This window comes from Nerophis ophidion, linkage group LG18 (genome assembly GCF_033978795.1).
Source record: "Nerophis ophidion isolate RoL-2023_Sa linkage group LG18, RoL_Noph_v1.0, whole genome shotgun sequence".
NCBI lineage: Eukaryota > Metazoa > Chordata > Actinopteri > Syngnathiformes > Syngnathidae > Nerophis > Nerophis ophidion.
In genome coordinates this window covers 41740309-41767796 of record NC_084628.1, presented here as the reverse complement: position 1 = coordinate 41767796, position 27488 = coordinate 41740309, and the positions used below count along the sequence as shown (strand labels likewise).

General features: G+C 40.7%; 1 protein-coding gene and 1 long non-coding RNA gene across 3 annotated transcripts in view; one reads left to right on the top strand and one right to left on the bottom strand.

The window, feature by feature from the left end:
• p2ry13 (purinergic receptor P2Y13) overlaps positions 1-23877 on the bottom strand; it is a 30202-nt gene extending 6325 nt beyond the window's left edge. The window contains exons 1-2 of one of the 2 annotated variants that reach the window (XM_061878135.1): positions 23611-23877; positions 23374-23414 (exon numbers count right to left, since the gene is read on the bottom strand). The gene's annotated coding sequence lies outside the window, so the exon portion shown is untranslated. Of the gene's footprint in view, positions 1-2271; positions 2504-23373; positions 23415-23610 lie in introns of those variants that run through there. The other variant, XM_061878133.1, reaches the window with a different exon arrangement.
• Positions 2497-14320, top strand: LOC133537209 (uncharacterized). The gene is made up of 2 exons (XR_009802620.1): positions 2497-2628; positions 10966-14320. It is a non-coding gene; the product is annotated as an uncharacterized LOC133537209 (long non-coding RNA).
• Positions 23878-27488: the final 3611 nt, after the last annotated feature.

Here is a 27488-nt window from a genome sequence, read left to right as displayed (position 1 = left end):
GAACTTAAAAGTGCTGCAGTGTGTTAACAAATAAAAAGATAATAATAAAAAAAAAAACTAGAACAGCCTAACAGCTAGAACAGGGGTCACCAACGCCCGTAAGGACCAGATGAGTCGCCCGCTGGCCTGTTCTAAAAATAGCTCAAATAGCAGCACTTACCAGTGAGCTGCCTTTTTTTTCAATTTTATCTATTTACTAGCAAGCTGGTCTCGTTTGGCTCGACATTTTTAATTCTAAGAAAGACAAAAATCAAATAGAATTTGAAAATCCAAGAAAATATTTTAAAGACTTGGTCTTTACTTCTTTGAATAAATTCATTTTTTTTTTTTTACTTTGCTTCTTATAACTTTCAGAAAGACGATTTTAAGAGAAAAAATACAACCTCAAAAATGATTTTAGGATTTTTGAACACATATACCTTTTAAATTCCTTCCTCTTCTTTCCTGACAATTTTGTTCCAGTAAATTTATATTTTGTAAAGAATAATAAATACATTTTAATTTAATCCTTCATTTTAGCTTCTGTTTTTTCGAAGAATAATATTTGTGAAAATCTAGAAGAAATAATGATTTGTCTTTGTTAGACATATAGCCTGGTCCAATTTGTTATATATTCTAACAAAATGCAGATTTGATTTTAACCTATTTAAAACATGTCATCAAAATTCTATAATTAATCTTAATCAGGGAAAATTACTAATGATATTCCATAAATTATTTTTTAAATTTTTTCAAAAAGATTTGAATTAGCTAGTTTTTCTTTTCAGTTTTTCTGGTTGAATTTTGAATTTTAAAGAGTCAAATTTGAAGATAAACTACGTTTCAAAATTAAATTTTCATTTTTTTCGTGTTTTCTTCTCTTAAACCGTTCAATTAAGTGTTTTGTTCATCATTTATTCTCTACATATAACCTTCTGTAAAAGGAAAAAAAAAAAGTATGACGGAATGACAGACAGAAATACCCTTTTTTTTTTTATAAATATAGATTAGTAAAGATAAATTGAGCAAATTGGCTATTTCTGGCAATTTATTTAAGTGTGTATCAAACCGGTAGCCCTTCGCATTTATCAGTACCCAAGAAGTAGTTATTGGTTTCAAAAAGGTTGGTGACCCCTGAGCTAGAACTAGCACAGAAATAAAAAAAAAAAAGGCTTTTTTTTTAAAGGGTTGTTAAGCCTTTTTTAATAGCATTCACAGTCTGTTGTGACCTAAAGTGATCAGGGAGAGTGTTCTACAGACTGGGAGCGGAAAGCCAGGTTTCCCATTGTTCGTAGCTTTTTCCTCTTTAATTGGAGGTTGTTAGCCTGTCAGTGTGAGCAAGGGGATGTGTCACTACACCATGAAAGTAGTTCCTCTAGTTAGTTCTTACAAATAAAATGTCGCTACCAGCTTGGTTAAAATATGCAGGTGACAACATGCATGTGGACTGTTGTTGGCAGTTTTTGGAGGTTTTTTAGAGGGCTCTGTAGGCGGACGTTTTAAACATAATTGTCACGATTGGGTTGCCATGTTTATGTGTGGGTCGTTCTCCCAAGATGCAGACGGAGCTCCGGATGCAGTGTGGAGGTAAGACAATGATGTATTCCTCATAAATCAGTCAACGTTCCAACAAACAAAACAAAGCAAGCGTGCCGATAGCCCGGGGGAGCTCAGGCGAAACTTTGCTCTTAACCCTAACACTATTATCCAAAGTAACTATTGCTTACTGGAAACAAGGAAGCCAGACTGAGTGTGGCAAGAAACAGGAATAAGTAGCTCTCTGATTCATGCCCTAAAGTAGGTGAGCGTCCCGGACACTAATCAGAGGCAGGTGACACAAGTCAGCACCCATGGCAACCAAAACACACACACTAAACAGAACTGATGGAGTCAAAACAAAACTAAACATAATCATGACAATAATATGAACAAATTATTAGTGTATGCTGAGATTCTACCTACTCCTTTTTGGACATGTGTGAAGTCAATATTTATATAGCGCTTTTTCTCTAGTGACTCAAAGCACTTTACATAGTGAAACCCAATATCTAAGTTTCATTTAAACCAGTGTGGGTAAAGTGTCTTGCCCAAGGACACAGCGGCACTGACTAGGATGGCGGAAGCGGGGATCGAACCTGGAACCCTCGAGTTGCTGGCATGGCCACTCTACCAACCGAGCTATACGGCCCCAGTGTAATCATGTGCTGTTCCACAATGTTAAATTAAATACAACCATATATTTAATACACTCTTTTCCCAGAAGACAACATTATTAAAATAATTGCTTCTTACCTTCTTGTTGTGACCCAGTCAGCTGTGTGACACTGTGAAGCATTAGAAGATGAGTATATAGAGCAGTCGTGTGGGAAAAAAAAAAACCACGATACATCAACAGAAGGAAGAAGTGAAATATCCGATTCTGCTTAACTAACCACCGGAAGTTGGTCAAACGCAGAAAACCCGATGCTCAAGTTACTTTAGTTCTTCTGAGGAAATACCACGCCTGTTCTTGAGGGATGTGTGTGTGTGTGTGTGTGTTATCTTACAATGGACCTTCAACTGCTACTGTCTCAGGCGCCAATATGTTGGCCAGGCTTCCTGTTAAAGACCCATTCCTCGCACACTTCCTATCCCAGTTGACACTGTGAGGTCAGTTCTCTCTGGGTGCCTATTGATCAACAACAGATCAAGACCGTGAGCTCCTCTCAACACCCTCATTCCATAACCTGCATGCTTCTACTTAGGATTATTATTCATGTTATGAAGCTAACTACATCACAAAATGCTTTAGCAACACAAACACAGCCGGTGTTTCCTTGTTTACATTCCCGAAGGTGAAGCTTAACGATGGAACAGAGCGGTCAAGCGAACATGGTTCCCTACCACATGTCAACCGGCAGGTTTCGATGAGAAAATTGTGGTAATAAGTCGGCTCTTACCGTAAACATGAGCGGAGCATGCGTCCTCCTGCAGCTGTGTGGCTTCCCTCAGAGACACTGGCGGTCACCACACCCGTGGCCACACCCCTCCGACTTTCAGGTACCATATAATCTCACTAAAACATTAGTAACACAATAAGCAGATAAGGGATTTTCCAGAATTATCCTAGTAAATGTGTCTAATAACATCCGAATCGCTCCCACTGCCCCGTCTTTTTTTCCCTACTCCTTCACTCTCACTTTCCTCATCCACAAATCTTTCATCCTCGATCAAATTAATCGGGGAAATTGTCGCTTTCTCGGTCCGAATCTCTCTCGCTGCTGGTGGCCATGATTGTAAACAATGTTCAGATGTGAGGAGCTCCACAACCCGTGACGTCACGCGCACATCGTCCACTACTTCTGGTACAGGCAAGGCTTTATTATTAGCAACCAAAAGTTGTGAATTTTATTGTCGATGTTCTCTACTAAATCCTTTCAGCAAAAATATGGCAATATTGCGAAATGATCAAATACGACACATAGAATGGACCTGCTATCCCCGTTTAAATAAGAACATCTCATTTCAGTAGGCCTTTAATGTTTAATGTAAGACTATAGTTATGTATTATGTAGCCATCTTGCCACCTTCTCCATGGCTGTTGTAAGTTTTTCAGCATCCGTTTCAGTGTCCTTTTCCCCCCAAGTATAAATAAACGTGTCATCTGCAAACATCTGGATATTTACATCCTAACATACAGATGGCAGGTCGTTTATATGTATGAAAAAAAGAAGAGGGCCGATGTTACAGCTTGTGGCAACAGTGAAACTGGATGTTTCGTCATCAATACGGATACATTGAGTTGTGAGAAATGCAGGTTAGGTTAGGCTAAAAGTGATGCATCTGTTTTGTTTACGTAGTTTTACTCACTGGTTTGCTTTCTATTAATAATATTAGTGCATCCTGAGAACATGAGCATCATTTCCTTTGCAGCTAGTTCTTGGAAAAATGTGGCTGCAGGTTTACAGTAGTCCAAATATAGAGGTGGGCAGCTATGGATTAGGTTCTTTGATTAGTCGACTAATCAAGTAAAACACCTTTGGAGCCTCAATGCGCATTTTAGGGAGAACAGTTTAAATTATGGGTGTCAAACTCTGGCCCGTGGGCCAAATTTGGCCCGCCGTGTAATTTCATTTGGCCCTTGAGGCAATAATAAATTAACATTACAGCTGGCCCGCCGGTATTATACCTTGGCAGTGCCGCTGTATCACCGCATTCAACGCTAATTCTCATACTTGCCAACCCTCCCGATTTTTCCAGGAAAATCCCGAATTTCAGTGTCCCCTCCCGAAAATCTCCCGGGGCAACCATTCTCCCGAATTTCCACCCAGACAACAATATTGGGGTCATGCCTTTAAGGTACTGCTTTTAGCATCCTCTACAACCTGTCGTCACGTCCGCTTTTTCTCCATACAAACAGCGTGCCGGCCCAGTCACGTAATATATGCGGCTTCTACACACACACAAGTGAATGCAAGGCATACTTGGTCAGCAGCCATACAGGTCACACTGAGGGTGGCCGTATAAACAACTTTAACACTGTTACACCTCACCAAACAACAATGACAAACACATTTCGGGAGAACATCCGCACCGTAACACAACATAAACACAACAGAACAAATACCCAGAATCCTTTGCAGCACTAACTCATCAATGACGCTACAATATACACCCCCGCTACCAACAAAACTCGATTTTGCATGTCACTATAAAGTTATATAAGCCTTGCTTGTTCAATATTCAATGCAAAACTTGTTTGGGTCCCTATTAAAAGGTTAAGTTGTTCAACTTTGGCTCGCGGCTTTGTTCAGTTTAGAATTTTGGCCCACTCTGTATTTGAGTTTGACACCCCTGGTCTATATTTGAGTTTGGCACCCCTGGTTTCAATAGACAAGAATTTGTATGCTGGTCTATAATACAGTAACAATCCAATCCACTTTATTTGTATCGCACATATAAACAACAGAAATGTTTCCAAAGTGCTACACAACAATATTAAAATATTATCCTTAGCTCCACCAATGACTGATGAAAACAAATAATACAAAACTATAAAACCAATATAAAAATAAATATGATCAAAAAAAAATATCTATATATGTATAAATATATATATATATATATTTTTTTAATACTGCCTTTACTAACAAGGTAAAATCCCAATGAGATCAAATATCTCCTTTCCAAAGGAGACCTGGCTAAGAGGGAGGCAGCAAGGTTATATTAAAAACGGTAAACAACACATAAAACATCAAATTTACAACATTAAAACTTGCTCACATAACTCATGTGCATACAGACAAGGTAGACTGCAATCCTTTCACAGAAGGTTTAAAAGCCTACTGAAAGCCACTACTACGGACCACACAGTCTGATAGTTTATATATCGCTGATGAAATCTTATCATTGCAATACATGCCAATACGGTTGGTTTAGTTTACTAAATTGCAATTTTAACTTTCGCGCGGAAGTATCATGCATTGTAGAGGACATTTTGTTCCAGTACCGTTCACAGCTATAAGTAGTCTCTTTTCATCGCATGGTTCCACAGTATTATGGAAATCTGTGTTGCTGAATCTTTGGCTATTTGTTCAATGAATAATGGAGACGTCAAAGAAGAAAGATGTAGGTGGGAAGCGGTGTATTGCGGCCTCCTTTAGCAACACAAACACAGCCGGTGTTTCATTGTTTACATTCCCGAAAGATGACGGTGAAGCTTTACTATGGAACAGAGCGGTCAAGCGAACACGGTTGATTGGACCACACACACAAAGTTCAGTGTATTAATAAAAAACATTTTAGCATTCTGTATTCTGAAGGCGATCTATGTCGTGTGCTACTCCAGCATCAATATGCGTCCTTCTGACCGTCAGCGTCAAGTTCAAAGAGGTATGGCTCTATCCCTTGTTGCGGTTGGGCCTGGCCAAGTGGTCCTGCCACCACGCCTCTCACAGCATCTTCCCTATCTGAATTGCTCCCTCGCTGCACTTTTGTCCTTTTTTTATTTTTTCCTAGTCCTTCACTCTCACTTTCCTCATCCACGAATCTTTCATCCTTGCTCAAATTAATGGGGGAATCATCGCTTTCTCGGTTCGAATCGCTCTCGCTGCTGGTGGCCATGATTGTAAACAATGTTCGGATGTGAGGAGCTCCACAACCCATGATGTCACGTGCATATCATATGTCTGCTACTTCCGATACAGGCAAGGTTTTTTTTATTAGCGACCAAAAGTTGCGAACTTTATCGTCGATGTTCTCTACTAAAACCTTTCAGCAAAAATATGGCAATATGGCAAAATCATCAAGAACGACACATAGAATGGACCTGCTATCCCCGTTTAAATAAGAAAACCTAATTTCAGTAGGCCTTTAAACTCACTTAATGTAACAAGGATTTGAAGTTGAAGATTCGATTGTAAGTTATTCCAAGCCTTTGGTGCTGAAGACCTAAATGCTTTCTTGCCCAATTCAGTTCTTACTTAGGGGGACAACAAATTGCAACATTCAATGAACGAAGATTGTGACCTCCTTGTTTCTTTGTCAAAAGACAAGATATATAAGATGGACTTATACCCAGAATGGCTTTGTTGATTAAAGGGGAAAAGCAATTAAAACAATAAATAGAAATCAAAATTTGAAAAACACAGCGGACCACACAACTCACGTAGTGTTAAAAGCCAAGAATTAAAGTGGGACTTAAAACAGTCCACTGTGGGACATGGAACATGGAGGGGCAGAGTGTTCCAGAGCTTAGGGCCGACCACAGAGAAGGTCCTGTCTCCCCTGGTTTTAAGTCTGGTCTTGGGCATCATGAGCTGGAGCTGGCTCTTGGACCTCAGAGCGCAAAATTTAGATGAGGTCCGAGATATACTGAGGTGCCAGTCCATGTAAAGCTTTAAAAGCAAACAGCAAGGTTTTAAAATCAATTCTAAAATGAACAGGTTGCCAGTTGCAAAGTCTCAAGAATTGGGATTAAATGCTGGCGTTTCCTGGCCCTTTTTAAAAGTCCTGCTGCCACCTTCTGGACTAACTATAACCGGGAGAGAGCTTTTTGGCTAATGCCAGCATGAAGTGCATTGCAGTAGTCCAGGCCACTCGAAATAAAAGCATGCACGACTTGTTCGAAAAGGTTAACAGATAAAAATGGTTTTACCTTTGCCAAAAGACGAAGAAGAAAAAAACACGGTTTTAAAACGCCATTGACTTGTTTGTCAAGTTTAAAATGGCTGTCTATAGTGACGCCAAGGCTGGTGACTTTGGGACGCACATCCTTTTGCAATGGTCCCAAGTCAGTGAGGGCCGGACCAAAAACTAAAATTTCAGCTTTTCCCTCGTTCATTATTAAAAAATTCTGGGCTAACCAAGCCTTGACGTCGCATAGACAGTTGAGCCATGGCCTTTTGAAATCGTCATACAAATTTGGCAGTCGTCTGTAAGACAGTAAATGCAAATCATCGACATTGAAATGTAGACTTTTATACTCTTTTAACATGTGTGCTTTACTACAAATAAACAAAAAAACTCAAGATTATGGTAAACACACACCACCGCTCTCATGTGAATGGCTGCATTGTTTACAGTTTTGGGAACTCCATGTGGTCCGGATTTTATACATTTTTATAGTTACACTCGTTAAACAAATACTCCATCCATCCCATCCATCCATCCATCTTCTTCCGCTTATCCGAGGTCGGGTCGCGGGGGCAGCAGCCTAAGCAGGGAAGCCCAGACTTCCCTCTCCCCAGCCACTTCGTCTAGCTCTTCCCGGGGGATCCCGAGGCGTTCCCAGGCCAGCCGGGAGACATAGTCTTCCCAACGTGTCCTGGGTCTTCCCCGTGGCCTCCTACCAGTTGGACGTGCCCTAAACACCTCCCTCGGGAGGTGTTCGGGTGGCATCCTGACCAGATGCCCAAACCACCTCATCTGGCTCCTCTCGATGTGGAGGAGCAGCGGCTTTACTTTGAGTTCCTCCCGGATGACAGAGCTTCTCACCCTATCTCTAAGGGAGAGACCCGCCACCCGGCGGAGGAAACTCATTTCGGCCGCTTGTACCCGTGATCTTATCCTTTCGGTCATGACCCAAAGCTCATGACCATAGGTGAGGATGGGAACGTAGATCGACCGGTAAATGGAGAGCTTTACCTTCCGGCTCAGCTCCTTCTTCACCACAACGGATCGGTACAACGTCCGCATTACTGAAGACGCCGCACCGATCCGCCTGTCGATCTCACGATCCACTCTTCCCCCACTCGTGAACAAGACTCCTAGGTACTTGAACTCCTCCACTTGGGGCAGGGTCTTCTCCCCAACCCGGAGATGGCACTCCACCCTTTTCCGGGAGAGAACCATGGACTCGAAGCAATAAAATATAAATCAAAGCTTTTTTATAATCAAATTAATCAAGCAGCCCTAGAGAAATGTGTATTCTATATTTTTAGGGATATTACATTTTTTTTACATTCCTGCTAAATTGAAACTTGGGAATAGATAATCACTTTGGAATGACAAGTGAGAGTCCAATCACAGTCTCGTTAACATCAGGCTACCTAGATAGGCTACTGTCGACAACCTGTGATCTGATTGGCTATCACAACTGTCTATCAACTGTATGTGTTCTCAAATTCATCCGCTAACAGTCCTGATTATTATCCAATCACAGGATGTCTAAATGTCACGTTCAACGTGATTCCAACTAGAAGGCCTTACTGACAACAACTCATGATCTGATTTGGCAATGGAAATTATCTATCAACTGTATGTGCCCGTTCGCTGACAGTGCACGGACGCCCGCATTGTTGATTCTGAAGGCCTCGGGCAGATTTCGTACAGCATGGCAACATAAGCTAGCGGATTCGATACAAACTAAACTATCGAATATGCTTCTTAAATAAAATGCTATTTAACTATTTTTTTAATAGTTTATTCTAGAGAAAAACAAGCGTGATGTTTGGACAGATTATCATGACACCACCACTTTGAAACACTCCATTCAAATTTGCATTTCAGTCATTATGGTGGTAGTTTTTTCTGAGGGGACAAAGTTTGAGAACCACTGATCTGGACCACAGGGAAATGTTTGAAATGTACATTAAAACACATCCTAGGTCTCCCCATTGATAAAAAGTTCATAAAGTGAAAGCAGGGTAGTTAAAAACAGCAATTCATGCGTTGATTTAAAAGCCAATAAATAAGTTAATATTGTTCAATAATCTTTGAAAACATTGGCAATGTTCTATATTGTTAAACAACAAGTTGAAATAATGAAACTTGGTAAATTCATTGGTTGTTATTGTAATTACTATTTGAAAGTAATGAAACGTGCTTGGACTTCTATTTTGAAAGATTAATTTTGTAACCCATGTGCCTAGCAGCAGCCAGGTGGATCCTTCTAAGCCTTATTTCTTGGGACAAAATGTTGTTTTATATCCATGTAAAATCAGAATCAGAATAGTTTTTTTATTACCATTGTTTTAGAACGGGTTCACAAACTATGATTTTTTTTCTCGGTGCAATCGTACAACATAAAACACAACGCAGATTAGGAATAAAATGAGCTGTAACTGAGCTATCAGATCTTGCTATTGGTATTGGTTATTTGTAAAATATGGTCAGCCAATTAGATGTATATTATCTATAGTCAATTTTGAATATCACTATGGAGAAACGGGGTGTGCAAGGACCGGTCTCAAAGACAGCGACAGGTGAGTAGATGGCCCAGGTGGGCCTTGTGATCTAATCACCTGTCGCCTTTACTAGCAGCAGCCGGACGATACACGGGAGTTGGAGTGGGATCCATAAAGAGAGACGGACCAATTTGCTGGAAAACAAAAGCCTAGCACGACTTATGAAAATAAAACAGTGTCATACCCTGAAATCCGGGCTCTCGTGGCAGTGTGTGGTGGTCCGCAGAACCCACTAGAGGGCATCACATCCTTACAGGTTGCCATATTTGTTCATTATCAACTTATTATTTAACTGTTTTAATCCATATGACAGAAAGCATAGGGATCCAGCAAATATCAGAAAGACAGTACGCTGTGTTGTGCTTAGAATCTATTTACCAACCCTAATTTTACTAAACCATATGTGCTGGACTGTACAGGAAACCAAACATTGCTTTTCTGCCAGGTTTAACAAGAAAGTGCAAGCACCCGTCATGTGCAACTGTTTTCAATCCTGCCAGTTTAGAGAAAAAAAAGGGCTACGTTTGCAATTAATTAGCACCGGATAAACATCTCTGTTCAGCCCGTGCAGTAAACCTTCTCACCACCAACTGATAACACTGACCAATAAAGACAGAAGCTCATAAAGATGCAACCTGGTGTATGTTATCGCGCAAATAAAAAGAAAAGTTGATGTTCACCTGCTTGAAAGTCATTTGCTGAACACAGCACAGTGCATTTATGTGACTCTTGTGGACCTTGTAAGTTCTTTATAAGGTGGCCTCATCCACACACAGACAAATAAACAATAGGCCAAGCAGCTCATTGTCTCACCAAGGACTCCATGGAGCATCGTTCACATGACACTTTCACTCAGAATTCTGAACTGCTGCAAAGGTTCTTCTATTGTGTTTCCTGCGGTCTCATTTTTTCTGACAAATACACCACTGGCACTGTTATTAAACCCCATAAATTGGATTGAAGTGAAAGTTGTCACACAACTCAATGATCTCTACCAAACTAACTTAAAGTAGTGTAGAGTGGAAAAACAAGTTGCCTCTATATTAAAGTCATTATCATTTACAAATCCCAAAAGCAGTGAAGTTAGCACGCTGTGTAAATGGTAAAAAAAAAAACAGAATACAATGATTTGCAAATCCATTTGATAGTTAAATCATGCATTTATTATCACACAATAATCATGCATTTATTATCACACAAACTTTAGTATGCTTAAAGTCTGTTGCTATAGTTATTAGAAGTTATCTGTGCAAGGACAAAAACGTATTGTCTGACGGGTAGCCTTTTATATATAATATTATATATGTTATCTTTGTTTTAGTCCGCTAACAGCCAAGGACTTCAAGGACATCAACGCAGATAAGACGTCAGCATGCAGACGAAGCAGAGACAAGGCGAAATCACAAGGCCACTAACAGCCAAGGACTTCAAGGACCTCAACGCAGATAAGACGTCAGCACGCAGACGAAGCAGAGACAAGGCGAAATCACAAGGCTGCTAACAGCCAAGGACTTCAAGGACCTCAACGCAGATAAGAAGTCAGCACACAGATGAAGCAGAGACAAGGCGAAATCACAAGGCCCCAGCACATTCCGTCACATATTGTGCGTCCTGGACCTGCTTTGCATAATATATGACCACTCCTTTTAGAGGCGGCCACAGTGATGTTGACTGTGGAACTCCTGAATAAATACAGGGACGCGGGAGCTTAACCTTTGAACGTAGGGCGAGACTGTGACTAAGTGTGCAGCTCCATGTGTTCTCCTCATGAGCTAAATTGAACTCCGTCTCTGCATGGGACGGTATAGCTCGGTTGGTAGAGCGGCCGTGCCAGCAACTTGAGGGTTGCAGGTTCGATCCCCGCTTCTGCCATCCTAGTCACTGCCGTTGTGTCCTTGGGCAAGACACCTTACCCACATGCTCCCAGTGCCACCCACGCTGGTTTAAATGTAACTTAGATATTGGGTTGCACTATGTAAAGCGCTTTGAGTCACTAGAGAAAAAGCACTATATGGATATATTTCACTTCATGGTTGCTTGCTTCTTGTCTGTGCAACAGATGTTATCAGTGTTTGAACCTGACACCATTTCAACCTATATTCAATTGAATAGACTGCAAAGACAAGATATTTAATGTTCGAACTGGAAAACTTTGTTATTTTTTGGAATTTGATGTCTCCACTCCTAACCCTTTCATTAAGCATATCTAGCCTTGTCACTGTGGCTATGATAACAAATGAACAAAAAGACAAAAGTTAACTTTTTACTTTCACTGAGATAAGTTAAGTAGACAACAAAAAGAATAGAGCAAGAAATGCATCATTCATATTAACTCAGCTCTAAATTGTGAAAAAGGTTACAGATTATACATTGTGTGACCTTCACAATACAAACAAGTCCAATTATGGACTAAAAATTTCCATCCAATGTTCGCTAAAACGACAACCTCCCGACATGATGGAGCGATACACCACCATCCTCTTGGGGGCGACACAGAGCCGTACATACTTGAGGGCTCGTGCAAAGCCAACAGATCAAGCGTTTAGATTTCATTTTTAAGGAAATGTATTTTAATTTTTACCATAAATAGCCTAATGAGTCAAACTGCCGAGAAATACGATGAACATTTCCAAACATTTAAAAGCACTTCACCCAAAAATCAAGCATTCCTCAAACCTTGAAAACACATTAAAATCCAAGCATTTTCTAGGGTTTTTAAGCACGCGTACGAACCCTGAACATTAAGTGTGGATTTCTGGCTATTGTACCAGTTTTCAACAGATACATGATCTGGAATTCTTCCCTCCAGATTTGGTCAAATATTTACAAAGTAGTTATTAAAGCTTTCAATTACTTAAATCAGATTGTCATTTTTCACGTTTCCGTCCGAGAAGTATTATCCATAAAAATATCCTTTAGAATGCCCCATGTTGCTTTGTTTTGTTCTTTCCTAAATATTCACAGTATGCCAGTTAGCTTATTTGTTAAGCTTTGTAAATATTTTCCGTCCATCTAGATCTTTATGTTCTACATAAGGCATTCATCTAGTTACAAGCATTTTTCAGTACATTTGTCATCTATGGTTGATCGTTCTTCTGCCACTTACCAAGTTGTTTCCATGGACGATGTTTGTCATTGAGAATCATGAAAGTGAAATGACTTCCTGTTTCATCCAACATCATTTTCACTGTACGCATCATCCCAACTTGGCTTTTTTGCAGATCATTTTTAAAAGCCTTCATACTTATCTATGTACGTAGTCTTTGATATGTCTTTTTTGTTCATACTCTCTTTTCTCCCTGTAGTTTCCGTCACAGATTGTATAAACTGGGAGATGATCACAGATGTTGGTTATGCAATCAATCAATGTTTACTTATATAGTCCTAAATCACGAGTGTCTCAAAGGGCTGCACAAGCTACAACAACAGATTGTAGTTTTACTGTCAAAATCATTAGTAAAAATATTATCAAAATAATGTCTTGCGATTCTGCCATGTTTGTAATTTAAGGATACAAACTCATGCTATACATTGTATCTATGAAGTCATCAATGGTATTTTGCTAATTTGGATTAAAAAGGTCAATGTTGGACTGATCACTTAAGTCATTTTTGACAGATTTTAGTGAAGGTTGTCGTAATGCAGTCCTCTTCAAATCAATCCTTGCCTTAAGTGTTCTATATATGCAACTGATAAAGAAATGTTAGCTTTTTTTATGACAACTTTCAATGGTTATACATTCTAAAATATTTTCAAAAGCAAAATGGATGTATGTTTTTTTTACCACTTTGTTTTTCAGATTTTTCATCACAAACAAAAATACAATATTTTCATAACTAGTAGATAAAAATAAAAATGTTTTTTACTTTCTAAATATTTGGGCCCTTTAGACATAAAGTGACACCTTTTAGTCACCTTGACACTCCCCAATGTAGTATTGCTTCCTGGGGCTGAGCCAATCAGTTGTCACAATACTGAACAGTGCGCTGTGATTGGTTTGATCTCTTCTAGTGGCCAATACTACTGAAGTATTGATATTTTTTAGTTTAGTTCATAAAAGCAATGTTTATGATTTTTATTTTTTTAATTTGTCAGTTTTATTATTATTTTTCATTTTAATTTATTTATGTATATACATTTTTTAACTTTTTATTTGACTCATTTGACCCTTATTGCTTTTGTACTATCTTTTTTAGCTCATTCATTGTTTTATGATCTTTGTTTCTGTTTTTGTTTTTTTTTGCTCTATGCTTTTTAACCTGTAAAGCAGTGGTCCCCAACCACCGGGCCGCGGACCGGTATCGATTGGTACTGGGCCGCACAAGAAATTTAAAAAAATAGTAATAGTTTTGTATTTTTTTAAATGATTAAATCAACATAAACAACACAATATATACATTATATATCAATACAGTCTGCAGGAATACCATCCATAAGCACACATAATTGTATTTCTTTATGGAAAAAAAACAACAACAAAAAAATCACCTCCCCGCCCGGTCCGTGGGACAAATTTTCAAGCAGCTACAAAAAGGTTGGGGATCAGCACTGCTGTAAAGCACTTTGGTCCAATTTAAAACATGTTGTAAATGTGCGAAATAAATAAAGTTGCCTTGCCTTGCCTGGAAAATGCTTAATTTAAGGCACTGATGTTATAAAGGATGCTTTAAACAAAACCCGATTTGAAGTGCGATGCCTGTATGTTCTCACAATTTATCAAATACATCATCATATGTTAATAATTTGTCTAAATATTATACAAAACCTAAAACCAGTAAATTGGCACATTGTGTAAATCGTTAATAAAAACAGAATACAATGATCTGCAAATCCCGTTCAACTTATATTCAACTGAATAGACTGCAAAGACAAGATACTTAACGTTCGAACTGGTGAAATCTGTTTTTTTTTTGCAAATATTAGCTCATTTGGAATTTGATGACTGCAACATGTTCCAGAAAAGCTGGCACAAGTGGCAAAACAACATTCCACAGGTGTGCAGGTTCATTGGGAACAGGTGGGTGCCATGATTGGGTATAAAAGCAGCTTCAATGAAATACTCAAGTCATTCACAAACAAGGATGGGGCGAGGGTAAACATTTTGTTAACAACCAGCGATTGCAAGACATTTAGGGGTTTCACCATCTACGGTCCATAATATCATCAAAAGTTTCAGAGAATCTGGAGAAATCACCCAAAAACCAACGCTGAATTCCCGTGACCTTCCATCCTTCAGGCGGTACGGCATCAGAAAGTGACATCAGCGTGTAAAAGATATCATACATGGGCTTAGGAACATTTCAGAAAACCACCGTCCGTAAATACAGTTCGTTGCTACATCTGTAAGTGCAATTTAAAACTCTACCATGCAAAGCCAAATTCATTTATCAACAACACCCAGAAACGCCGCCGGCTTCGCTGGGCCTGAGCTCATCTAAGATGGACTGATACGAAGTGGAAAAGTTTTCTTTGGTCTGACGAGTCCACATTTCAAATTGTTTTTGGAAATTGTGGACGTCGTGTCCTCTGGACCAAAGATTAAAAGAACCATCCGGATTGTAATGAGCGCAAAGTTAAAAAGCCAGCATCTGTAATGGTATGGTGCCCAAGGCATGGGTAAATTACACCATTCATACTGAAAGGTACGTACAGGTTTTGGAGCAACATACAGTATGTTGCCATCCGAGCAACGTTATCATGGACGCCCCTGCTTATTTCAACTAGACAATACCAAGCCACGTGTTACAACAGCTTCATAGTAAAAGAGTGCGGGTACTAGACTGGCCTGCCTGTAGTCCAAACCTGTCTCCCATTGAAAATGTGTGGTGCAATATGAAGCCTAAAATATCACAACGGAGACCCCAGACTGTTGAACAACTTAAGCTGTACATCAAGCAAGAATGGGAAATAATTCCACCTGAAAAGCTTCAAAAATGTGTCTCCTCAGTTCCCAAACCTTTACCGAGTGTTGTTAAAAGGAAAGGCCATGTAACACAGTGGTAAAAATGCCTCTGTGCCAACTTATTTGCACTGTGTTGCTGACATTAAATCCTAAGTTAATGATTATTTGCAAAAAAACAACCAACAAGTTTCTTATTAAATATCTTGTCTTTGCGGTTTATTCAATTGAATATAAGTTGAAAAGGATTTTCAAATCATCGTATTCTGTTTTTATTCACGATTTATTGTATTGTTATTAAAATTGTTAACTAATTATTACTTTTATTTGGCCATTTAGATAGTAAAAATGATACTTACCTTGAAAGATTGCCTTCACAGTCAATAAATATTTTATGATGGCAGCAGTTTGATCCCTCAACAGATTATTTTTGTGTCCGTAGATTTCTTTTGGTATGTATTAATACTTACCTTAAAAGATTGCCTTCACAGTCAATAAATATTTTATGATGGCAGCAGTTTGATCCCTCAACAGATTATTTTTGTGTCCGTAGATTTCTTTTGGCATGTATTAATTTTCTGGTCTGGTTATTTCTCGTCTTCGAAATGTATGATGAAGGAAACACAGCAGTTCCTAAAGGGTGCCAAAAAGAAATAAACAAATCACAGTGACCTACAGTACATAGAGGGAAGTATCAATTTGTGTATTTCACAGCATGTTGTGTTCTCATTGTTACACAACGTGACAATTCACTGTACTGTACTATAACAAACTGTACTGCTTGGTGATAGCGGTGCACGGCGGGTCATTCAAACACACACAGGCGCATCATAGATTTAAAGGGGAACAGCACTTATTTTGGAATATCGTTGACAATCAAGTATACATATGTCTATTTGGGGACCGAATATCTCTTTGGGACAGAGGACCCTGTTGTATTTCTAAGGTTTTATTAATATTATACCGCCTCCTCTTTGAGCTGTAATTTGCCCCCCTTAACATGCTTCAAAACTCACCAAATTTAACACACACATCAGGACTGGCGAAAAATTGCGATCTAATCCAAAAACCAAAACCCAAAACACAAAAGTGCGCTCTAGTGTCCCCTAGGAAAAACACAGACAAAACTGCTTGTAACTTCCGTTAGGAATGTCGTAGAGACATGAAACAAAACTTCTATGTAGGTCTGACTTGGACTTAGATTTCCTACACTGATTTCCTTCAGCAAAAATCAACAGAAAGTTGGCTAAAACCCTTTCAAAACAAAAGTTTCCTAAAAAAAGGTCATTTTTGCCTCTTTGAGCTGTAATTTGACCCATTAAAATGCTTCAAAACTCACCAAACTGGACACACACATCAGGACTGGGGAAAATTGTGATCTAATAAAAAAAACCAAATCCCAAAATTGCGCTCTAGCGCGCCCTAGGAATAAAACACAGACAAAACTGCTCCTAGGAAGAAAACACAGACAAAATTGCTCGTAACTTCCGGTAAAAATGTCATAGAGACATGAAACAAAAACCTTTATGTAGGTCTTACTTTGACCTACATTTCCTTAACTTACACCCTTTAGCAAAAATCAACAGGAAGTTGGCAATTACCCCTTCAAAACAAAGGTTTTCCTGTGTCGGCTTCAAACTCGCACATTGATTAAATGTTGCGCAAAGAGTTTTTCTGTCTGCTCCGGTATCGATTTTACGAGCCTTCAAAGAACGGCTGCGCTGATGCTGCTTCCGTCTCAAGATGGCCGCTTAAAAGCAGGAAGCACCAGCGTGACCACACAATGCAGAGAAGGTTGGTACTGTGCGGGTAAAGATATGTTGACTGGATAAAAGAAGGAGGCACCAGTTAGACACCAGGATACAGAGAAGGTAGGTAATGTGCAGGTAAAGATATGTTGTTTGGGTGATGGCAGGAAGCACCAGCATGTATGGGTGAAAGAAAGAAGCACCAGTGTGATCCCAGGATGCAGGGAAGGTAGGTAATGTACAGGTAAAGATATGTTGAATGGATAAAGGCAGGAAACACCAGCAAATGTCGGTCCCGTCCATCACTGCTTGCAGCTTTAATTTTTTTTTTAAGATTTGAAAGATGTGAAATAAAAACGCTTGGAAGATGCGGCTAATGGGAGTCACACTGCAAGCATATAGATAATGTGGTACCAGTAACGTTCATAAAAAATGATTTTAATTACAATTTACCGTGTTTTGGTAATTCTAAGCGTTGCCGGAACTAATTTCCTCGACAGTGTTTGCTCTTGTCAGGCTTGCCCCTGACAGTTTGTTTGTGTTTTAGTTTTTACTCTGTGTGTGTTTAGTATTTCCTGTTTTTAGTTCTTGTCATGGCTCTTATTTTGTCTGTACCTGTTTTTTTCTCTGTGCACTGTTTTCCTTCAGCTGCACCTGGCCACACCTGGTGTCAATCAGCCCACTTCTATTTCTACCTGCTTTTGTCCTTCAGTCAGGGCTGGATTATTGTCTTGACGATGTCACTCTTGTAGTTGCTACCTGTCGTGTCGTATCACGTCTTGTCAATGCAGCGTTGCGGTAAGCTACATTTGATTGCGGTTTTCAGCTTACTGCCTTTTGTTCCCTGCTTCCAAGTTAGTTTTCATATTACATGTACGACTCCTGTTTACTGCTCGATACAGGCTAGCTTCCACGCTACGCCCCTTTTTGTTTTTGCTAGCTTCCATAATAAGCTCCTTTAATTTTCTAGCTCCCATGCTAGCTCTCTTTGTTTGCTAGCCACCTCGTACGCGCTTTGTGTTAATACCCTTTTGTTTGTTCTTGATGTCTTATTTTAATTAAAACATGTTTACCTGCAAAATGCCTGCCTCCTTCTCTGCATCTTGGGGTTCGTCACCAACTAACTGACAGTTCTATTATTTTACAAGTGTACATAAATTAAGTACAATTAAATTCACATGGAGAGGAGCCAGATGAGGTGCTTCGGGCATCTGGTTCTGATACCACCCTAGGGAGGTGTTACCGGCACGTCTGACCCGTAAGAGGCCACGGGGAAGACCCAGGACACGTTGGGAAGACTATGTCTCCCGGCTGGCCTGGGAACGCCTCGGGATCCCCCGGGAGGAGCTGGATTAAGTGGCTGGGGAGAGGGAAGTCTGGGCTTCCCTGCTTAGGCTGCTGCCCCCGCGACCCGACCTCGGATAAGCGGAAATGGATGGAAGGATGGACATAAATTATGTTTTTTGGGCAGTTTTTAAATGCGTTTTTTAAAGTGATATGGACGCAGAACAAACTTCTCTGCCTTGCTAGCCACAGAAAACAAGCCAATTTTTAACAAGACGGAAAGACAAACTTTTTGTCTCTCATTAGTACTGTGAACAATGGGAAACATTACAGGAAAAAAATCCAGTTCCCCTTTAAAAAAAAGAACTCTCATTTCCTCCAAGGGTGTTACTACATAACGTGGGGGTTCACGAAAATACATTGTTGGTGCAATGTTGAAACGTCACATCGGCATGAACTGAAAGTCCATTTTTACACCGATAATCAAGCTCACATAAGCAAACAATCACAATAACCTCTGACACAAAAGTAGACATAGATTTGTATTGTGCAATTTGAACTTCAGTGGCTATCAACTCAGGACACACTTTGTTCCTCCCTGAGTATGAAACTAACTAGTAATATAAACTGTGCAAAAAAAAAAAAAAAAAAACAATTATTAGTGGATCTACCTGCCTGGCAAGAGCAACCTTCTTTACTCTCTAATTCAAAATCCACCACTTTGATTTTCCTTACTTTGACTGCGCGGTATTCAAAGTAGCCTCAATGCCTTTATGCATGAGGTTATACATTTCAGTTAAACGAACTACCGTATTTCCTTGAATTGCCGCCGGGGCACTAATTAGTTTAAAACCTTGTCCCACTCCTGCGCTTACCAAAAGCATGCGGTAAAAGTAAGCATGCGCTAATTATTTTAAAACCTCTTCTCACTCACTCACCAAAGGCATGCAGTAAAAATTTGAGTGTGATAAGGATACCATCATCCATCCATTTTCTACCGCTTATTCCCTTTCGGGGTCACGGGGGGCGCTGGCGCCTATCTCAGCTACAATCGGGCAGAAGGCGGGGTACACCCTGGACAAGTCGCCACCTCATCGCAGGGCCAACACAGATAGACAGACAACATTCACACTCACATTCACACACTAGGGCCAATTTAGTGTTGCCAATCAACCTATCCCCAGGTGCATGTCTTTGGAAGTGGGAGGAAGCCGGAGTACCCGGAGGGAACCCACGCATTCACGTGGAGAACATGCAAACTCCACACAGAAAGATCCCGAGCCTGGATTTGAACCCAGGACTGCAGGACCTTTGTATTGTGAGGCAGACGCACTAACCCCTCTGCCACCGTGAAGCCCGGATACCATCATGAAGAGTACATTTAATAAAAACGTTATTATGGTCTTACCTTTACTTATAAATGAAGTCCATGACAGCTCCATCTGATCAAAAGCATCAATAACTTATTTATAGAAGTGTTCCTTATCTTTCTGAAGTTTTAAAAGTCTTTCTGTCTCGATGGAGATCTTCCTTTATTACCTCCTGTTTTGATTGAAAATCCAGTTTGGAAAACTGCTATCAGTTAGCTCGGCTCCTCAAGTGTGGGCGACGACAGAATTACCCTCGAACAACTCCCCCTCCCGTTCTGCTCTGTGGGTGATCTCTTTATCCCACCGCTGCCACCAGGAAGTGTTATTGTATAAATAATACATTGGGTATTTAGGCCTGGAACATGCTTTATTTCCGTCCGGTGTTTACATAGCCAACATAGGAGTTCTACATCCGAAAAGGTCCGTCATAGCCGTCCCAGCACATATCACGTCACTCATTGTCACTTTTTCTCCAGCCGAGTAGTCGCAAGAAGGATCACTAGCGCCCTCTACCACCAGGAGGCGGGAGTCATTTAATGACTCATATTTGACACACGCAGCTACGGTATTGTGACGGTCTCAAGCCGTGCGGGTTCCCAGGACCACCAAGAAAGGACATGGTTTGAGCAGTTTGACTGTTTATTTTTCAATAAAACCTCAGTCAAGGTCGCTCTTCCGCTCCTCCTCTCCGCTCGCCCACCGTCTCTTCGACGCCATCTTGGGCCGGGCTCCAGCGTGCCCTGCCTGTCTGTTGGACCGCCAGCCCAACCTCTCCACAGGTATATTAATAAAACATAGCTGCTTACTGTTGTTTTTACCATAGCGGTATTCAATAGCTTGGACCTTAAATCCTACTGAATAGCTCTTAATCTTCTTCCCTTTATGCAATTTCAAATTACCGGTTTTGAAATCAGCCTCCTCCATTTTTGAAAATGATGACAGGGGAAGTATCACTCGTGACGTCACGAGTTTGACCCGGTGTTAATACTAACCATGCGCTAATTATTTTGCGAAACGAGTTAGACCCGGCAGTAACTCAAGGCAGGCGCATACTATATGTCAGGCGGCAATTCAAGGAACTACAATATATATTGAATGATATATGGCAAACGCATGGTAAAAACATATTATGACATAAGATTTAAATTGGAACCGATGCAATTTCCATTCAGAAGCTTCCAGATTTGAAAATTCCAAACAGCAGTGTAACAACTCCCCGGCTTTGTTTAACCCGGGGGGTCAGCAACCCACGGCTCTCGAGTTGAGGAATGCTCATCAACCACTTATTTGGAACGTCCCACAGGTGAACAGGTGGGTGCCATGATTGGGTATAAAAGCAGCTTCCATGAAATGCTCACTCGTTCACAAATAAGGATGGGGCGAGGGTCATCACTTTGTGAACAAATACGTGTGAAAATTGTCCAACATTTTAAGAACATTTGTCAGCGAGCTCTTGCAAGGAATTTAAGGATTTCACAATCCACCGTCCGTAATATCATCAAAAGGTTCAGAGAATCTGGAGAAATCACTGCATGTAACATTGAATACTAAATGGGGGGTTATGGGGATCCTTTTTTTTTTCTTTGTCATGAAAAAGGGACGTTTTTGTCATGAAAGAGGGAGGTTTTTGTGGTTGGTGCACCAATTGTAAGTGTATATTTTTTTTTTTATGTTGATTTAATTAAAAATATATATATATATTGTTTATATTTTTTATTTTTTAATAAAAATGAATAAAAAGTATTCTGCGGCCCGGTACCAATCGGGCCACGGCCCGGTGGTTGGGGACCACTGATGTAGTGGACTTTAGAATAGAATAGAATGGAATTGATTGTCATTATATTTGCATATAATGAGATGAAGGACTCCAACTTAAGGTGCGCTAGTGGGAACAAATATGGGCACTAAAGGTAATAAAGGAAACACTAACAATTGAAATAAACAAACTACTATCCAATAAAAATAATAAGCCATCCTGTACAATATATAAAACACAATAGAAATACAAAATACTGTACAATATACAGAACAAGACAAGCGTACCGAAGTAATATATAACAATCAGTGTCGGACGTATTGCACTCGGAGGGTAGTATTGCACAGTAGGGTAATAGGGTAGGATGCAGTTGCACGTTAGATGACAGTTATGTAGGGTGTGTTGCTTAGTCGAGGAGTAATCTTTGCCACTTTGCTTAATCTATCTTTTTTTTGTCCTAAAACGTGTTTGTACTTTAAGTATTGTACTTGATACAGACCAGAAGTTTTAATTGTTACGTGTAACGTATTTTCTGGACTTTAAGGCGCAGTTAAAACATTTTTTACCTCAAAACTCTACGCTTATGTACGGAATGATTCTGGTCTAGCTAAGACGCTCACAAAACGGAAGCGACTGTCAGAAAGCGACTTGAAAACATCATCTATACATTTGGTCAACATTTTGACCAAAGAACCACCATTACATTTTATGTTGACCACAAGGAAGTATTTTACATTTAGAAAAAAATAATAATGTGACTACTTTAATGAGCCTTATAATCCAGTGCACCTTACATGTGAAAAATGGTCAAAAATAGACCATTCATCGGCAGTGCGCCTTATAATCTGGTGCGCCCTATGGTACAGAAAATACGGTAATCCTGGATTTCCACTTGATACTTAGAGTCTGCTGAACGGTGCCACCACGGATTGACTCCGCCATCCGCCAATTTCCACCGCCGTTTGATGCCCACTGTTGCGACTCAACCGTGCAGCAAAATAGCGCACACCATTACAATATCTCGCGGATCCGAACTTAATCCCGAAAAAATGGGATTTGTAGTGAAGCGAACCACAAACAGTTTATTCTGTCCTTCCAGAGGAGCCGAAGCAAAAACGAACTCGGCCGTGCCCATTTGAGACACGTAACAGCTGCTGTGCGGCAGAACCGCAAAATATCTCAAGCTTTGTCGGCCGTCAATACTCACAGGCGGGCATGTCTGTGACGGCGCTAACTGGATTTCTGCTATGCAGAACGACGCCTTTTTTTTTTTAATTTGTGGCAAGTAACAACAACATACCGGTAATATCATCCCTAGCGAGCGTTATCACCACACACACACACATACTGGTTATCATTTTGAATGGGGACCAAGTTTTTGATTATCACTTATGGGGACAAGGGAAAAAATATGTCAGTTTTAACTAATATATTAACTAATATATAATCAGCAAGAGTTAACCAGTCTTGCTGATTATCGCTTAATCTACTATTTTACCTGCAATCTTCTTTTGTGGGCCGTAATGCAGTTGTACACATAGAACTTCATTGTTTGCCATCCCCAGTTTAGGAGAGCTTCCGGTTCGGCCCACAAACACCTTAAAAAGTCACTCTTTCCTGGTACAATACCAGAAGGAATGAATCGCTTAATGTGAATTTTGACAGCCTTTACCTCTTTCTGTGTCCAGGTCCGCCTTTTCTGGGTAGCTTTACCTGCAAGTGACCATAAAAAATATGTATATGAAAATAAAATAAATAAAAGAAGATTAAGCAATTAAGTTATACATTTGTTTGCTATAATGTCTCTAACCCACAGAGAACAATGCATACATATGCATTTGCATTATTTGTGTCAAAACAAAGATTGATAAATCTTGACTAAAAAAAACAGTTTATGTATATAGTTAACCTTTGGAAGAATGTCTCACTGCACGATCTCCTTAATGATGCATCCCCTTCTTTTGAAAGTTGTGTCAGTCTCTTGGGGGGTGGGATTTTTTCCTCCTCAGTCATTGGAAAGGCCACCTCTTCTGTGGGTTTTATGTAATAAATATTTGGTGTCATACTTACCATAAGCCACATTTACTAAACCACAAATATGAGTATTGACAATATATCAGGAAATGAAGTGTCCGTCCTCTTTGGTAGGATCTTCAGTTTCCACAGCACATTCTGTGGGAGACATAACATGTTAAGCTTATAATTGAGTTCAAACCAAAAAAAAGGATTATGTCCTACTCTCCTCACGTTCCTCCAATATGTCCGACTCATCTCACGTTGCTCCAACACGTACGACGCTTCTCATATCCCTCCACCATGTCCGACTCCTCTGACATTTCTCCAACATGTCTTACTTCTTCTTATTTTCCTACAACATGGCCAATTCTTCTCATGTTCCTCATACATTTCCGACGTGAGAAGAGTCGGAAATATTGGAGCAACGTGAGAAGAGTCGGCCATGTTTCTCCAAGATGTCTGACTCTTCTCAAGTTCCTCCAACATGGCCAACTCTTCTCATGTTCGTCAAACATTTCCGACGTGAGAAGAGTCGGAAATATTGGAGCAACGTGAGAAGAGTCGGCCATGTTTCTCCAAGATGTCTGACTCTTCTCAAGTTCCTCCAACATGGCCAACTCTTCTCATGTTCCTCAGACATTTCCGACGTGAGATGAGTCAGAAATATTGGAGGAACGTAAGAAGAGTCGGCCATGTTTACCCAACATGTCTGACTTTTGTCACGTTCCTCCAACATGTCCGACTCTTCCCAAGTTCCTCCAACATTTCTGACTCTTCTCACGTTCTTGCCAACATGTGTGACTCTTCTCACGTTTGTCTATAATGTCCGACTCTTCTCACGTTCCTCCATCATGTCAGACTCTTCCCACGTTCCTCCATCATGTCAGACTCTTCTCACATTTCTCCATCATGTCCGACTCTTCTCACGTTCCTCCCACATGGCCGACTCTTCTCACATTCCTCAAACATGTCCAACTCTTCTTAATTTCCTCTATGTCCAACCTCTTTTCACTTTCCTCCTAAATGTCCGACTTTTCTTACTTTCCGTCAACATGGCCGACTCTTCTCATGTTCCTCCAACATAACAGACTCATCTCATGTTCCTCCAACATAACAGACTCTTCTCACGTTACTCCAACATGGCCGACTCCTCTCATGTTTCTCCAACATAACAAACTCTTCTAACGTTGGTCCAACATGGCCAACTTTTCTCACATTCCTCCATTATCTACGACTCTTCTTTGGTTCCTACATGTCCGACCCTTCTCACATTCCTCCAACATGTCCAACTCTTGTCAAGTTGCTCCAAAAAGGCCGACACTTCTCAAATTCCTCCAACATTTCAGGCTCTTCTAGCGTTCCTCCAACATGTCCAACTCTTCTCACATTCCTCCAACATGTTTGACTCTACTCAAATTTCTCCAACATGTCCGACTCTTTTCACTTTCCTCCAAGAAGTCAGACTTTTCCGAAGTTCCTCCAACATGTCCGACACTTCAAGTTGCTACAAAAAGGCCGACACGTCTCACGTTCCTCCAACATGGCACTCTTCTCACGTTCCTGCAACATGTCCAACTCTTCTTACGTTCCTGCCAACATGTCTGACTTTTCTTTTCACATTCTTCCAACTTGTTTGACTCTTCTGACGTTCTTCCAACATGTCCGACTCTTCTCGCGTTCCTGCAAAATGGCCGACACTTCTCACGTTCTTCCAACATGGCCGACACTTCTCAAGTTAAACCAACATGTCCGACTGTTTATATGTTCCTCCAAAATGTCCGCCTCTTTTCAAGTTCTTCCAACATGTCCGCCTCTTCTCATGTTCTACCAACATGTCCACCTCTTGTCATGTTCTTCCAACACGTCCGACTCTTCTCACGTTCCTCCAACATTGCCGATTCTTCTCACCGTCCTCCAAGATGTCCGACTCTTCTCAAGTTCCACCAAAATGCCGACTCCTGTCACGTTCCTCCAAGATGGGAAACTACTCTACCATTCCTCCAACATGGCTGACCCTTCTCCCGTTCCTCTAACAAGGCGAACTCTTCTTAGGTTCCTTCAACATGTCCACCTCTTCTCATGTTCTTCCAACTTGATGACTCTTCTCACCTTCCTCCAAGATGTCCGACTTTCCTCCAACATGTCCTACTCTTCCAAAGTTCCTTCATTATGTCCAACTCTTCTCATGTTCCTTCAACGTGGCCGATTCCTCTCAAGTTCCTGCAACATGTCCGACACTTCTTACGTTACTCCAACATGTCTGAGTCTTCTCAAGTTTTCACGTTCCTCCAACCTGGCCGACTCTTCTCAGCTTCCTCCAAGATGTCCGACTTTTCCAAAAGTCCTCAAACACGTTGAACTCTTCTCAAGTTCCATCATTATGTCCTACTCTTTTCACGTTGTTCCAACATTGCCGACTCTTAAGTTCCACTAACATGTCGGACTCTACATATGTTCCTCCAACATGTCCGACTCTTCTCGTGTTCTTACAAAATGCACAACTCTTCTCGCGTTCCTCCAAAATGTCCAACTCTTCAAATTCAACCAACATGTCCACCTCTTCTCATGTTCCTCCAAACATGTCCATCTCTTCACGTTACCCCAATATATCCGACTCTTCTCAAGTTCCTCCAACATGCCTGAGTCTTCTCAAGTTCTCAGGTTACTCCGACATGGCCGACCCTTCTCAAGTACAAAAAACATGTCTGACTCTACTCATGTTCTTGCAAGATGTCCTACTCTTTACAAGTTCCTCCAACATGTCCAACCCTTCTCATGTTCTTAAAAAAATGGACGATTCCTCTCACCTTCCACCAAGATGTTTGACTTTTCCGACGTTCCTCCAACATCTCCGACTTTTCCCAAGTTCCTCCATCATGTCCGACATTTCTGATGTTGCGGCAACATAGTCGACTCTTCTCACCTTCCTCCAACATCTCCGACTTTTCCCAAGTTCCTCCATCATGTCCGACATTTGTGATGTTGCGGCAACATAGTCGACTCTTCTCACCTTCCTCCAACATGGCCGACTCATCTTACGTTCCTCCAACATGTCACGGTTGGTAAAACTGGTGGACCCAAATGCAGAAAAGACAAGCTAAGTTTAACTACAAGGATTATTTTTCATAACACGAGGGAATGGAGGGAGCTAGTAGTCCTTGGCTTTGCGGTCCAGGAGAACACAGGCTGTGGAGAGCAGGCTGGGGCAGGCACACACGGCAGGTGGGGAACTGAAGGCAGAGGAAAACCGGTAAAATGAGGAGCTAAAAAACACAAAAATGGCAGATTCACAAGATTATCAAAAATACTGGAATTCTAGTACAAACTGGCGAGAAGCATAACACTATGTTGGAGTCCAAGCATTTGTAAGCTGCAGGTGATGTGAGTGATTAGGGTGCTGGAATCAGCTGTGCCAGGCTGAGAGCTGGAGCCAAGCCTACGCCCAAAACACGCCCAATCTCCCAAAGACAAACAGACAGACTGTGACATGCCATTTCCGACTCTTCCCAAGTTCCTCCAACGTGGCCAACTCTTCTCACGTTGGTCCAAAATGGCCGACTCTTCTCACCTCACCCCAAGAATTCCGACGTTCCTTCAACATGTCCCACTCTTCTCAATTTCCTCCATCATGTCTGACACTTCTCACGTTCCTCCAACATGTCACGGTTGGTAAAACTGGTGGACCCAAATGCAGAAAAGACAAGCTAAATTTAACTACAAGGATTGTTTTTCATAACACCAGAGTGAATGGAGGGAGCTTTGCGGTCCAGG